The sequence below is a fragment of the Nothobranchius furzeri genome, chromosome 3 (genome assembly GCF_043380555.1).
Source record: "Nothobranchius furzeri strain GRZ-AD chromosome 3, NfurGRZ-RIMD1, whole genome shotgun sequence".
Taxonomy (NCBI): Eukaryota; Metazoa; Chordata; class Actinopteri; order Cyprinodontiformes; family Nothobranchiidae; genus Nothobranchius; species Nothobranchius furzeri.
In genome coordinates, this window is record NC_091743.1 from 4,351,374 (window position 1) to 4,364,633 (window position 13,260).

Genomic DNA, 13,260 nt, shown 5'->3' on the forward strand with positions numbered 1-13,260 from the left:
TTTGTCCTCGCTGATGCTGGACAGCTGAGTGCACCAGGCTGAACAGAGGACAGTGTCTACTGGCCTCTGCTGGTCACAGATTGTCACTGCAAGCTTTACGTATTTGTTCTTTTCAGGGAAAAAGCCTCCAATGTGACAAATTTGACAACCTGTTATATTACATATTTCACACAAAAAGTGATGTGTGCATTATTTAGGGATGCCATACAATAATGTGCATGTGTGTGTTGAGAATTTCTGGTCATTAGTGTTCTACAGTGTCCCTCCAATGTGGCCCAGTCTCAAAATGGCAGTTTGACACGGGTCTGTGTGGGCATGTGTGTGCAAACATGCATTCACATGAGGAATAAATTAGTTTACAAATACTCAGATGAACAATGTATGCTGACTTTTCAGCAAGTGCATGCAGGTGGGGGCGAGGTTCATGCACTATGTTGAAGTCTTCCACTTTCAGCAAAGGCTTGCCATATTACAATAAACATTCAATTTGCTGCAAAAATCAAATACTTACAAATGTATTTTTGCATATTGTAATATGAACCAGCAGAAAGCAATCACCCTGATGAAAGTTGTAAGAGGAAGGCTGAAAAACATCTAGGCATAAATGTTCAATTTCTTTACACAGGTGCCTGGCTGACAGAAAGTTTACGTAGAAACTCAGATCGGATTCATTTACTTGTACTGTAAGCCTGAGAGACAATAACAGGTAATTCAAATGGCACGGTGAAACAAACCTAAAACAGCTCAATAATCAGAAACAAGGCATAAGGGCAGGAGCCGCCAACCTGCTGCCCATAGGAAGCCTATAAGGTGCCCTCAGGCCTATTCTAAAATAACCCAACTCACTGCTCAGCAGTGTCTAAAATATTGTTTTCTGCTGCTGTTTCATAAATAGCACTGTGATTAAAACCATGGCAGCAGAGACGGCGTACAGAACTGTGGGAACTACAGAAGAACAAAGCTAACGAGTCCTACAAGGAAGCTCTGGGGGAGAGTCGTGGAAGCTAGGCTTTGGTCATCTGAGCAGTGCTGGGCAAGTTACTTCAAAACTGTAATGCATTATTTATTACTTGTTACCCTCATTTTAAAGTAATTAATTACATTACAATATTACTGATTTTAAAATGTAAGGCATTACACTACTTTTGCATTACTTGAAGTAACTTTCACCAATACAACTTCAATATGAATCTGGTAATGTGACGCTCAGTGAGCTCATGACATATATGTGGAAGGTGATGTGGTGTCTGAGCTAGGACTGTTGTTAAAAACAGTCAGATATAATAACAGTGCTTTAAAATGATTGTTTATTAAATAAAAGCAACAACAATCTGTACTCTCAACACGCTGCCATCTTATATTAACTGAGCAGGGAGTGAGGTGGTGGGGGCTCCAAGCCTATGTTTGCCTTGGTCCCCAAATGCCTTGATACGGCCCTGGATGTGGGACTGACTTCTGGGGTGATCTGATTCTATCACATGTATAAATATTAAATGCTTATATATTATTGCTTTTCGCTGGTAAAAATGTGTTTTGGGGATAAATCTACTTTTTTCTTTTCAAGCACTTTGTTTTGTTTTCTTGATTTTATGTGAATAATTTCCGGCCCTTTCTCTCTCTAGCCTTCCTGCATGCTGCATGTTTTCTCCGTCTTCCAGAAAAAACTGTTTCCTAGATTTCCTACTTTCTAACTAATCAGCCAGGGATCTACCGAACGCAAAAAAAAAAAAGAAGAAGCTTAATACGCGCTGCGCTCCAGCAGCAATGAGCTGAAATCACCGGGGCACAGATTATGAACTCAGCTGAAAAGTACATGAAGTACCAGAGAATATGGGCTGATATAAACGATCGCAAACGAATGACTTTGTTTTGGTGGAGCGATTTAGTGAATATAACAGCGGCGGCGTGCAGGACGCAGCTGGAGTATTTGAGCCGTTACCGCTGCGTCCTCTCTGCTCATAGAATGCCCGCAAAGCTGAGTCCATAAATGACGTCATATATGTGGATACTGGATCTTTTTTCAGGCTTCCTGCAACTTGAATTGTTAGGAAACCCGCATCTTGATTCTGGGTTTAAAAATGCGTTGTAATTACCACGTTACTGACAACTGTACCGAGTAAATATTACCATTTTCTGTCCCTGTAATGCCTTACATTACCACATTACAGCAAAAAGCAATGCATTACAGTAATTAATTACTTTTGTACCACGTTACTCCCAACACTGCATCTGAGAGCAGCAGAACAGTTTGATGTCAAGGAAGATTACTACAGATCCAGTGAGATGCTTACGTTTGGGCAGCCCTGTTAATCTTCATGATTTTCCGGTATAAATCGCTAGTTGTGACATTTATGTTTATGTATTTAGCAGACGCTTTTGTACAAAGCGACTTACAAGTGATTATCGGCATGTTACCCTTGTGGCTAACAACAACAATAACTACAACAACTTGACATCAGTCATGGAGAGGAGGGAACAAGGAGTGGACAGTAGAGAGGGGGGACGGGTGCAGGGAGGGTGCTAGTTAAAGAGCAAGTAACGTCTAAATAAACTTTTTTTTGCTGATGAGCTGTATAAATGTGTGTCTAATAGTGTTTTAAATGTGTGTATTCATTATTTTAGCATTTTGGTGCATTTTCTTTAAAAATTGAAAATTCTGCCTAAATACCACAGTATAGCGCCACCTTCAGCTTAAAACATAGAGTTTGAGTCATTTTGAATACACTTTAGCCAATGGCTAAAGAGTAAGATACTACGTAAACCAGTAGAGTACTACGTAGCAGCTCTGTGTCAAAGTTATAAAGCATCGAGAGTCTCGACCACGCCTTGTGGCGAGTTGGGAGTTGGATTTGCAAGCGAGTGTAGGACGGTTAGCGGTAGTTCAGCATTAGCATATAGCATTAGCATATCCTAATCTTTAGCATAGCTTTTAATGTTATACATACTTATTTAGTGTTAGCTTGGCTGATAGATATTTTAGTTTAGTTAGTGTTTGGCTGTTAGTGTAATTAGGAAAGTAGTTCGGGTTTAGTGTTCCATATCATGTTAGTATGGTGAGAAGGTGTAGTGTAGTGGGTTCGGTGGCTCTGTGGGGTTGCACTCCTTTCCGGTGGACTTAGAAATTAGGTGCCAGTGATTGCGCGCAATCGGTGTACTGGAAAACAGGCAGCTCCCGCCTGGTGCTGTAGTTTGCAACCAGCATTTTACCCGCGATTCCTTCGCCAACATGATGGGGTTTGAACTGGGTTATTCTGCACGTCTCTGTTTGAAGAGGGAGGCCATGCCAACTGTGGCTCTTCCGCGATTTAGATGCAGCCCACCGACTCTGCTCCCCCACTATGACGGGCTACAGTCTGAGGTGAGTAAGCTAAAGAAAAGTTAACATCTTCTAAAGACAATTCCCTACCTAAATGCAAAGTTTGAAAGACGTGGTTCACTTCATTTAGCTAATATCAGCCTGCACTGCCTTCGGGCAGATTTGTCAAGTTCACAAAATGTGGAGCGGGATGTAAGGTTAGAATCAGCGGCGAATCGGAACATCTCGAAGCCCTGGCCGACGAAACGGTCCACATGACTATTACTGTCAGGCTCAGAGAAAATTCGGGTTGTTTTTGTGTCAGTCGGTAATTCTGCAACAGTGGCTCTAACTAACGCAGCACTAGTTGACAGACATCATTACAGCGTGAAATCCAGCTTTACACCACAGCGTGACCCGGTTCTGTAAGGAATTCTGTTCAGGAGGCCGCATTTTAGGCTCTTCACATCATATATGACTGACTTTTACGTTATAATAACGATCACACACTAGGAATGTTATAAAGCGCCTACCGTAAATCCTCTAATACAGGCCCGGGCCTGTATTTGACTCAAGCTCATCAAGCTCCAGGCCTTTATTGGAAGGAGGACCAGTATTAGAGGCAGGCCTCTATTTCTATTTGAGCAAAATGAACTAATGGTTCGCTGGAGTTTTTGACAATTAAAATTGTGCCCACATTTTCAAAGTTAAACACATTTCTTTTAACAACGGTAGTTTCTGCTTCAGGAAATGAGCCGACATGAACGATCGCGTGTAAAATTAGTTTTTGAGGTGGCGACACCTAATTTGATAATGTTACTGTGGCCGTGCTCAGGACGCAGATCTACCGACCGCAAAAACAGCGGAGTGCTCGCTGCTTGGCGGCCGCATCAGTGATAGGTGCGTCACCGGATGACAAGGTGATGCGCCCCGCTCCACAGCAGCGAAACGCATCAGTCGCAAATAAAAGACAGAAAACATTAAAGGAAATGAGCCAACATGAACGATCGCATGTCAGTACCGACGCTCTGGCACAGTGCGTTGCCCCCCCGAGCGCAGGAGCTTGTCACCTGCTGACAGCAGGCTGCTGTCTTTTCCGAGGGCTGCATCTTGCCGGTCATTATCACGTGAGAGCGACTAGTCGATGACAGGCATAAAAAGTCACCATAGTGAAGTCGACTAGTTCATACAACCCCTACTGCTCCCCAGTGTTCTGCAGCATAATCAGCACATTCTCTTTGAACTTGATTTCAAATTTTCACCGCCTCTTCGTCTCTGCACCTGCCAAATCGCGGTCTGTCACTGGCAAATCAAAAGTGAGACGGATGACACAACCGCCCCTCCTGTGCTACTTGCTTGTTACCACATTCCACCCAGCCACAATAAAATACCGGCCATTATTCACCTCCGCCGACTCCGACACCGGCCAACATATGATACCCGGCTGTTAATTGAATACAGGCCAATATTAGAGGATTTATGGTATATAGGACAGTTTCTTTTGTATATTATCTATGACTTCATAAACTCCAACAACAATGTACTTCTATTTTTTCCCCCAGGCTAAATCTACCCAAGACATTGGCTGTCAGACTGATTTAGTAGTCTGCAAGAATGCACTTGTCCAGGCTGACGTGAAGCCTTACCCGTAGCAAAGGTGATTTATTTTTAATAATCTTCTATGTAAACATTTTATAATCACCATCTAGTTTTAATTTGTTTTACAGATTATTGTTACACGTGATTTTATGCTCTTTTAAACAATTATAAATGTGCTGCTTCTTTTTTTTTTACATAGCCACCCAGTTTAGAGCTCCCAGCCTCAATGTGTCTTGTGACACAGGGACCATGATGGAAATTCATCTTCCAGAAAGTCCCAGAGCAGCATCCACACCCCCTGAAAAGACCAAGATGTGAGGTGTCTGCTGTTGATTCCAGCTTCCACCTCAGTGACAGTGCAAGCTCAGTGAACTGTTCAAGGTAAAAAAAATTAAAACATTTCAGAATTTTTAAGATATTAACAATAAAATAAGTATGTGATTACATCATGACATCATGAAGGAGGCTACTGATTCTGACCCTGTGACACTTGGTGGTGACGTGTGAGCTGATTCACCTTGTAAATAACTTTTACATTAAACATTTTGTTTTTGCTATCAAAAGTAAATTAACTAATAACCTGCATTATTGCAGGACACTCAGCAAAATATGGACTCTACACCATGAGGCAGGCACACGTTAATACTCTATAAGAGCACATAAGGTGAGCAACACCACATATTATTATACACTGTCCTGGATTTGTTTTCTGTCTGCATCTCATCATTAGCCTGGCTGATCACCTGATAACTCCTGTCATCTGGTGTTGACAGCATGAGGATGTCCTCACACACCTGTAACCTATCAGCTCATCTGGCAGAATAGAGAGAGAAGAGACAACACCACATCTCCTGTTCCTGGAAAGCCTTCTGTTGCGTTCTGGACTAGAGCCCTGCACGGGCCTAAAATCTGAGCCCGTGTCCGGCCTGGCCCGAAAAGGTTTTCAGGATTCTCCGGCCCGAGCCCGAGCCCGATTTTTTTTTAACCAGCTAAATGAAAACAAAGTGCGTCAATCCTGACCAATGTGTTAAAAGACGTGCAGGATCCGATCTATTTGTTTTTCCCTCGTTTACCGTCACGGAGATGACGGCGCACTGGCTCTGGTGGTAATCAAGTTAAATGTTATCTCTTTCCAACAATTTTCACAAGAAAACAGAACAGTCAAAAGCAGGGCTTGAGTTGACCGGATAGTTCCAGAATAGAAAGAATTACCCTGACGCATGCAGACGAACTGACATTGTATTCGTTACACACATCGCAGATGTAGCTAAATCACCGAAGAAAAGATTCCCATCTGAACATCTGAGCTGCTCAGCGCAGCTCGCTGTCAGAGCATATGTGCACAGCGAGCTGAAGATATGGAGAGGGGCTTGGAGCGCGTCGCAGAACCAGAGCACATGTGGGAAGATTCCTCCCACTGAAGCGAGTGTTTTCCAAACCCTGTCGCTCAGAGAGACTTGTCACTTATAAAATGTTCCCTGATTATGAAACTTTGGCTGAATAGTGCTTGTTCCTGTCTCCAATGTGGCGACACATCCAGGAGGAGAATCCCAGAATCTCTTCAGCTCAGACAGCTTATATTACGCACAAGCGTGACGCGTCAACCCGGTCTCACAGTAAGACTGGGTTGGACCTGTTCAGGTTTACGCAGACAATCTTTACATAGAATTGACTTACAGATATAAAATTAATGCAGTAAAATATAAAGCATTTTATTTAAATATCCATTCATTAATTTACAAGCACAGAGAGCCGCATCAGATGGATGGAAGAGCCGCGGGTTGTGACATGTTTTCTCCAGGACCAGAGAGGACGCAAACTCGATACATCTCTTTTATTGTGAGGTAATAATTTCTCCGAGTTTTGCGGTTGCGGGCGGGAGTAGACATGCACGCTGCAGTTGCAGGCGGTAATGGTCAGAAATTCAGTGGGAGCGGGCAGGAGCAGGATGAAGAAAACAGTCCCACGCAGGGCTCTACTGCTGCGTTTGTGTTTCAATTTTTTTTAAATGAATTGGATTAAAAATAAAGGCGCCCGGCCTGTGTCCGAGGTAATTGCACAGTCGTTGGCCCGAAGCCCGGCCCGAGGGCCGTCGGGCCGGGCTGACCCGAGGGCCTAGGGCTTCAGTGCAGGGCTCTATTCTGGACCATTTGAAGAGGTCTCACAGTACAGCCTGGAAGACCAGCTAGAAGGGCATTGCAGTAATCGAGGCGGGAGATGACAGTAGATTGCACCAGGAGCTGGGTGGCATGTTGTGTTAGGTATGGTCTGATCTTTCGTATGTTATACAGCGCAAAGCGGCATGAACGAGCAACAGAGGCAACATGATCTTTAAAGGTCAGGTGTTCATCAATCACAACACCAAGATTTCGAAATGCCTTTGACAGAGCCAGAGATAGGAAGTCATTTTGGATTGAGATATTGTGCTGTATGGATGGTTTTGCTGGGATGACAAGTAGTTCAGTTTTAGAGAGGTTGAGTTGGAGATGGTGGGATTTTATCCATTTTGATATGTCAGAGAGACGGTTTGATATTCCTGTAGAGACAGTGTTGTCGTCCGGTGGAAATGACAGATAGAGCTGGGTGTCGTCTGTATAGCAGTGGTAGGAGAAGCCATGTGATCGAATGATCTCACCTAGTGAGGTGGTGTATATGGCAAAGAGAAGAGGTCCTAGTACAGAGCCCTGGGGGACTCCTGTGGCAAGATGGTGCACGGTAGAGGATTGTCCAAGCCAAGATACACTGAATGATCGTCCTGTGAGGTACGATTCAAACCAGGCATGTGCTTGATAGATTACAAAGGTCACAGAGCTTACCAAACCAATTCTATCTATCTATCTATCTATCTATCTATCTATCTATCTATCTATCTATCTATCATCTATCTATCTATCTATCTATCTATCTATCTATCTATCTATCTATCTATCTATCATCTATCTATCTATCTATCTATCTATCTATCTATCTATCTATCTATCTATCTATCTATCATCTATCTATCTATCTATCTATCTATCTATCATCTATCTATCGATCTATCTATCGATCCATCTATCTATCTATCTATCTATCTATCTATCTATCTATCTATCTATCTATCTATCTATCTATCTATCTATCTATCTATCTATCTATCTATCTATCATCTATCTATCTATCTATCTATCTATCTATCTATCTATCTATCTATCTATCTATCTATCTATCTATCATCTATCTATCTATCTATCTATCTATCTATCTATCTATCTATCTATCTATCTATCTATCTATCTATCTATCTATCTATCTATCTATCTATCGATCTATCGATCTATCTATCTATCCTCAGTGACGTTTGAGAAGTGAAACAAAGTTTATAGGATTTACAGAAAGTTTGCAGTAATTGTTTAAACAAAAATACATTTGGACACTGTTGACATTTTATTGATTCCAAAACCTTTAGAACTAATTATTAAAACTCAGAATTGGTTTGGCGGGAGCTCAGTGACCTTTGTAACGTCCAAAAGGGTCCATTTTCACCTATATATTGACCAACATAGTGACCTTTCATCTACAGCATAACTCCACTTTCTATTTGGCCTTCCAGAACCAGAAGGTTCTGTTCAGCGCATGTTGACATTCCATGAAGACAAAACATTCAAACAAATATTCTCTCCCAAGGTCCTAAACTCTCTGCATGAACGCCAGACGTCAACATTCTTCACTCTGAATAAGTGAAGACTCCATGATTTTACAACTCATAAGCTTAAATAATCACATGTGATGAATGAACAAGATGTTTAAATGAAATGTTTGAATAATCTGTGCTTAAGTCAATGAATATTGTCTTACAATGATCCATTTATATCACAAATCACTATGTGTTTGATTTTACAAGTTCATCATTACCTACACTCATTGCAATAAGATACTCATTAAGGATTAAGGTTCACCTCACGCTGTCACGCGTGTTTTAAGCTATTCTTATTCACAGAATTAAGAAGCTTGTATCTGAAGGAAGGCGTGGCTTTCTGAGGGATGCTTTGGTAAAGCCGTCCAGACATGGCACATTCTGATTTGCCAGAATGGCTGTAAATCATAATATTGTGGTTTATTAAAACAGGATTTACTTCCCGAATAATTCAGTTTCTAGCTGAACCCCAATTCAGCCAAATTGGGAAAGAAGCCTCTTTTGAAACCATCTCTTGACCTTAAGTCAAAGACTTTCTGCAACGCTGTGGCTGATGCTAGACAACTGGCTCTTCTAAGAGCCAAGCAAACATCCACCTTGGACACCTAACCTGCAGACCCCGGGTTGCATCTCATGGCCGGGAAGCTGATCTCAGAGGAAGCTACCAATCTCTGAGTATCGTGGTTTCGACATCCAGTGACCTCACCACTCTGACTGCAACCCTCCGGACGGCCGGGAGCAACTCATACCAAGGGTATCATCAGCCTGCATACTGGTGTCCGATGAGGTTTATAAATAAACAACTCTCTAGTTTATAACAAACAATAAATTATTTTACACCCAGATTTCACAATTTCTCTCAGATACAAAGAACGGTTGCTACAACATCTAGCGTCCATCATGGCTTCCATGTTGGCTGGTTCATATCAGCTGCCTTCTCTGTCAACTACCCTACTACTCCCACAGCCACCTGGGTCATTATCTTATCCACCAGGCCTGCCACCGCTGCCATTTCCTGGGCTACCTTCATGGACTCCTAGCCTCTAACCTTTACTCCTGGTGTCGCCGCCGCTCTTCTCTTCTACCTGCCTGATGCGGTCTTTACTGCCGCAGTTTCTCCCGGTGCTGCCGCGATCGCTCAACGGTCTATGTCCGCCCTTCCCTGGACCGGCATTGTTGTCTCCTGGTCTGGTTCCTGGGTGACATCCCGAGCTGGCCTCTGGGCTCCAACCACAGCTATTTGGGCTTCATCCGCAGAAATGTGGGCCAGTCTCTGGATACACAGTAACACTTACAGCTACAACCACAACCCCCCGGAATCTTCATCTAGATGGAGTTAGCTGTTTACCTAAGGCATGGCAAATACCATCTTGCTGGTCTTCATGCCGCCTCCCCTCCCAGAAACCAGGTAGCCTGACCGATGATCACACTGTGCTTGCTAAGTCTTGCCAAACAGAACCTTAGAAGACAGCATAACTGCTGTGTCTCACTCGATATCTTTAATGTTCGCTCACTCAGTAACAAGGGTCCTCTTATTTGTGACCTTGTTAATGATCACAAACTAGTATTTTTATGCTTGGTTGAGATATGGCAGCAACTGGCTGACTATGCTGAGCTCAACTGTTCTACTCCACCCGGGTTTGTGTACATCTGCCAAGTACATGCTTCTAGACATGGAGGTGGCCTTGCCATCCTCTACAAGGACTAATACAGGGAGTGTTTCTCGATGCAAAGGATCCTCGCCTTGATGTCTTGGCCCCGTCCCGGTTGCTTAGGTGATACGTCATCAGGAGCTGCCAAAACGTGTTCTAATGTTCATGTTCTACACAAATAACAAAAATAAACAATGATGAACAAGAGTCTGCTTCTAGACCTGCAGAAAGAGAAAAACAACACACAACAATAGCAAGCTATCACTGCGTCAACCTGACGAGGAAATATAAAATCAACATTGCTTTACTAAACCATCACACAATAATAAATCACAGTGCATTAAGTGCCAACCCCAGCCTTAGTAAATGTGTTGAAAATGCCCAAGTCCATACTTATCGCTGGTGGAAGTGTTTAATGTGCTAATAAAATTGGAGGCAGGTTGCCACAGGAATGGGAAAATGGGATCCATACCCTCACTCCCTGTGCACCCCCCAAGGTCCTATGTGCATGTTTGTTTGACGATGTGAGGGAGCAGGAGGAGAAAAGTGTATGGGGATGAGGAGGAATAGCTGGTTGGCCTAAGCCCTCCAGGAAGCCAGCTCCCCCACTGGCCCCAATAGAAGAAGAAGAAGAAGAAGAAGAAGAAGAAGAAGAAGAAGAAGAAGAAGAAGAAGAAGAAGAAGAAGAAGAAGAAAGAGAAAAAGAAGAAGAAGAAGTGCCTCTCAAGATAAAATCACATGGGGCTTCACAAAAACAAAAAAATGTAAAAATATAAAAAAGAGTTTAGAAAATTATTAAAAATATATCTATGATTTAAAATGTAACGAAAGAGAGTGAATAGGACAGAGGGAAATCAGTGGATCCTGAGGAAGGTGGAATAGGCAGGGAGAGCAGAATAAAGAGAGAGAGAGGTGAAGAAGGTCATCCAAAAGCCAGCTTGAACACGAGAGTCTTCAGCTGCTTTTTAAAGGAGACCACTGAGTCCACTGATCTCAGGCTCAGGGGGAGAGAGGTCCAGAGTCTGGGGGCCACAGCAGCAAATGATCTGTCACCTTTGACCTTTAGCCTGGTGCTGCACAACCAGTAGGCTTTGATCACTGGACCTCAGGGACCTGCTGGGGGTGTAGGGACTGAGAAGATCACCAATGTAAGATGGTGCTTGCCCATGTAAGGCCCTATAGACCAGAACCAGGATCTTGAGATGAACCCTGAAGTTGACTGGCAGCCAGTGAAGCTGGAGGAGAAGCGGGGTGATGTGGGTGTGTTTGGAGGACTTGGTCAGAAGCCGAGCACAGGCGTTCTGAACCACCTGTAGACGGTTCAGGGAGGTTCTGCTCAGACACGTGAAAAGAGAGTTACAGTATTCTAAGCGTGAGGAGATGAAGGTGTGGAGAACTGTCTCAACTTCAGAGTGGGACAGAATGAAGAAGAAGAAGAAGAAAATATAATTTCTATAGCGCCTCTTAAGATGAAAATCACGAGGCGCTTCACAAAAACAAAAAATGTAAAAATATAAAAAATTCTTTAGAAAATAGTTAAAAAATATATTTAAAATGAGCAAAAAATAGATAATTGTGATTAAAAAACAAAATGTTAAGAAAGAGAGAGTGAGTAGGAAAGAGGGAAATCAGTGGATCCTGATGAAGGTGGAATAGGTGGGGAGAGCAGAATAAAGAGACTCAGAATGGGACTCAGCTTAGCAATGTTCCTGAGATGGAAGAAGGAAGAGCGAACAAGAGAACTGACATGAGAATCCAGGGTGAGAGCTGGGTCAAAGGTCACGCCAAGATTCCTGACAGAGGGTTTGGTGTGAGAAGCAAGCTGACCAAGAGAGTCTGTGACTTTGGGAACCAGCTTGTCTGGGGCACAGATGAGGATCTCAGTCTTATCTTCATTCAGCTGTAGAAAGCTCCCACCATCCAGGTTTTGATAGAGTCTAAGCAGGTGTGTAACAGCTGCAGCTTAGACATCTCATGGGGCTTAAAGGAGATGTAAAGTTGGATGTCATCTGCATAAAGATGGTATGAGGTTCCTTTGAAGGAGCTCAGGATGTGCTGAAGAGGAAGCAGATAGAGGAGGAAGAGCAGAGGCCCCAGCACAGAACCTTGTGGGACACCACGGGTAAGAGAGGTGGTGGAGGACCTAAACTTGGAGACGGCCACAGAAAAGGAGCGCTCAGAGAGATAAGAGGAGAACCACTCCAGAGCAGATCCTGATAGGCCTACCCAGTCTCTCAGCCTCTCCAGTAGCAGGTGATGGTCAACAGTGTCAAAGGCTGTAGTCAGGTCCAGCAGGACCAGAACAGAACAGTCCCCTGCATCACTGTGGGTCAGAAGGTCATTAGAGACCCTAAGAAGATCTGTTTCAGTAGAATGAGCTCTACGAAAACCTGACTGGAAGCTATCATAGATGTTATGTTCATCAAGAGCAGCTGTGAGTTGTTTAGCCACAACCTTTTCCAAGATCTTGGAGATGAACGGAAGTTTAGAGATGGGTCTGAAGCTGCTATGGAGAGAGGGGTCGAGACTCGGTTTTTTAAGAAGCGGGTGGATTACAGCGTTCTTAAAGTAAGCAGGGACCTGACCAGAAACCAAAGAAGCATTAATTATAATTATTTTGGGGCAGCAGTAGCTCAGGTGGTAGAGCGGGTTGCCTCATAATCGGAGGGTCATGGGTTCGATTCCAGCTCCCGCCTGGGGTATCCTGCTGTTGTGTCCTTGGGCAAGACACTTCACCCAACTTGCCTGTGTTAGTGGTGGTCAGAGGGGCCGACGGCACCAAAGGGCAGCCTCGCCTCTGTCAGACCTCCCCAGGGCGGCTGTGGCTACAAGTAGATTACCATCACTAGCAGTGTGTGAATGTGAGAGTGTGTGAAAGCGTCTTTGGGGGTCTTGAAAAGCGCGATATAAGTTCAATGCATTATTATTATTATTATTATTATTATTATTATTATTATTATTATTATTATTATTATAGAGAGCACGCTGGGCCCGATGGACTGAAAAGCACTTTTAAACAAAGATGAGGGTAAGATGTG

At 43.3% G+C, this 13,260-nt stretch overlaps 1 protein-coding gene and 1 long non-coding RNA gene across 5 annotated transcripts in view; one reads left to right on the forward strand and one right to left on the reverse strand.

The window, feature by feature from the left end:
- Positions 1–13,260, reverse strand: part of LOC107373568 (calcium-dependent secretion activator 1) — a 603,181-nt gene that overhangs the window by 559,015 nt on the left and 30,906 nt on the right. The window lies entirely within an intron of this gene.
- On the forward strand, positions 4,794–6,003 carry LOC139068824 (uncharacterized). The gene is made up of 3 exons (XR_011520071.1): positions 4,794–5,275; positions 5,489–5,558; positions 5,668–6,003. It is a non-coding gene; the product is annotated as an uncharacterized lncRNA (long non-coding RNA).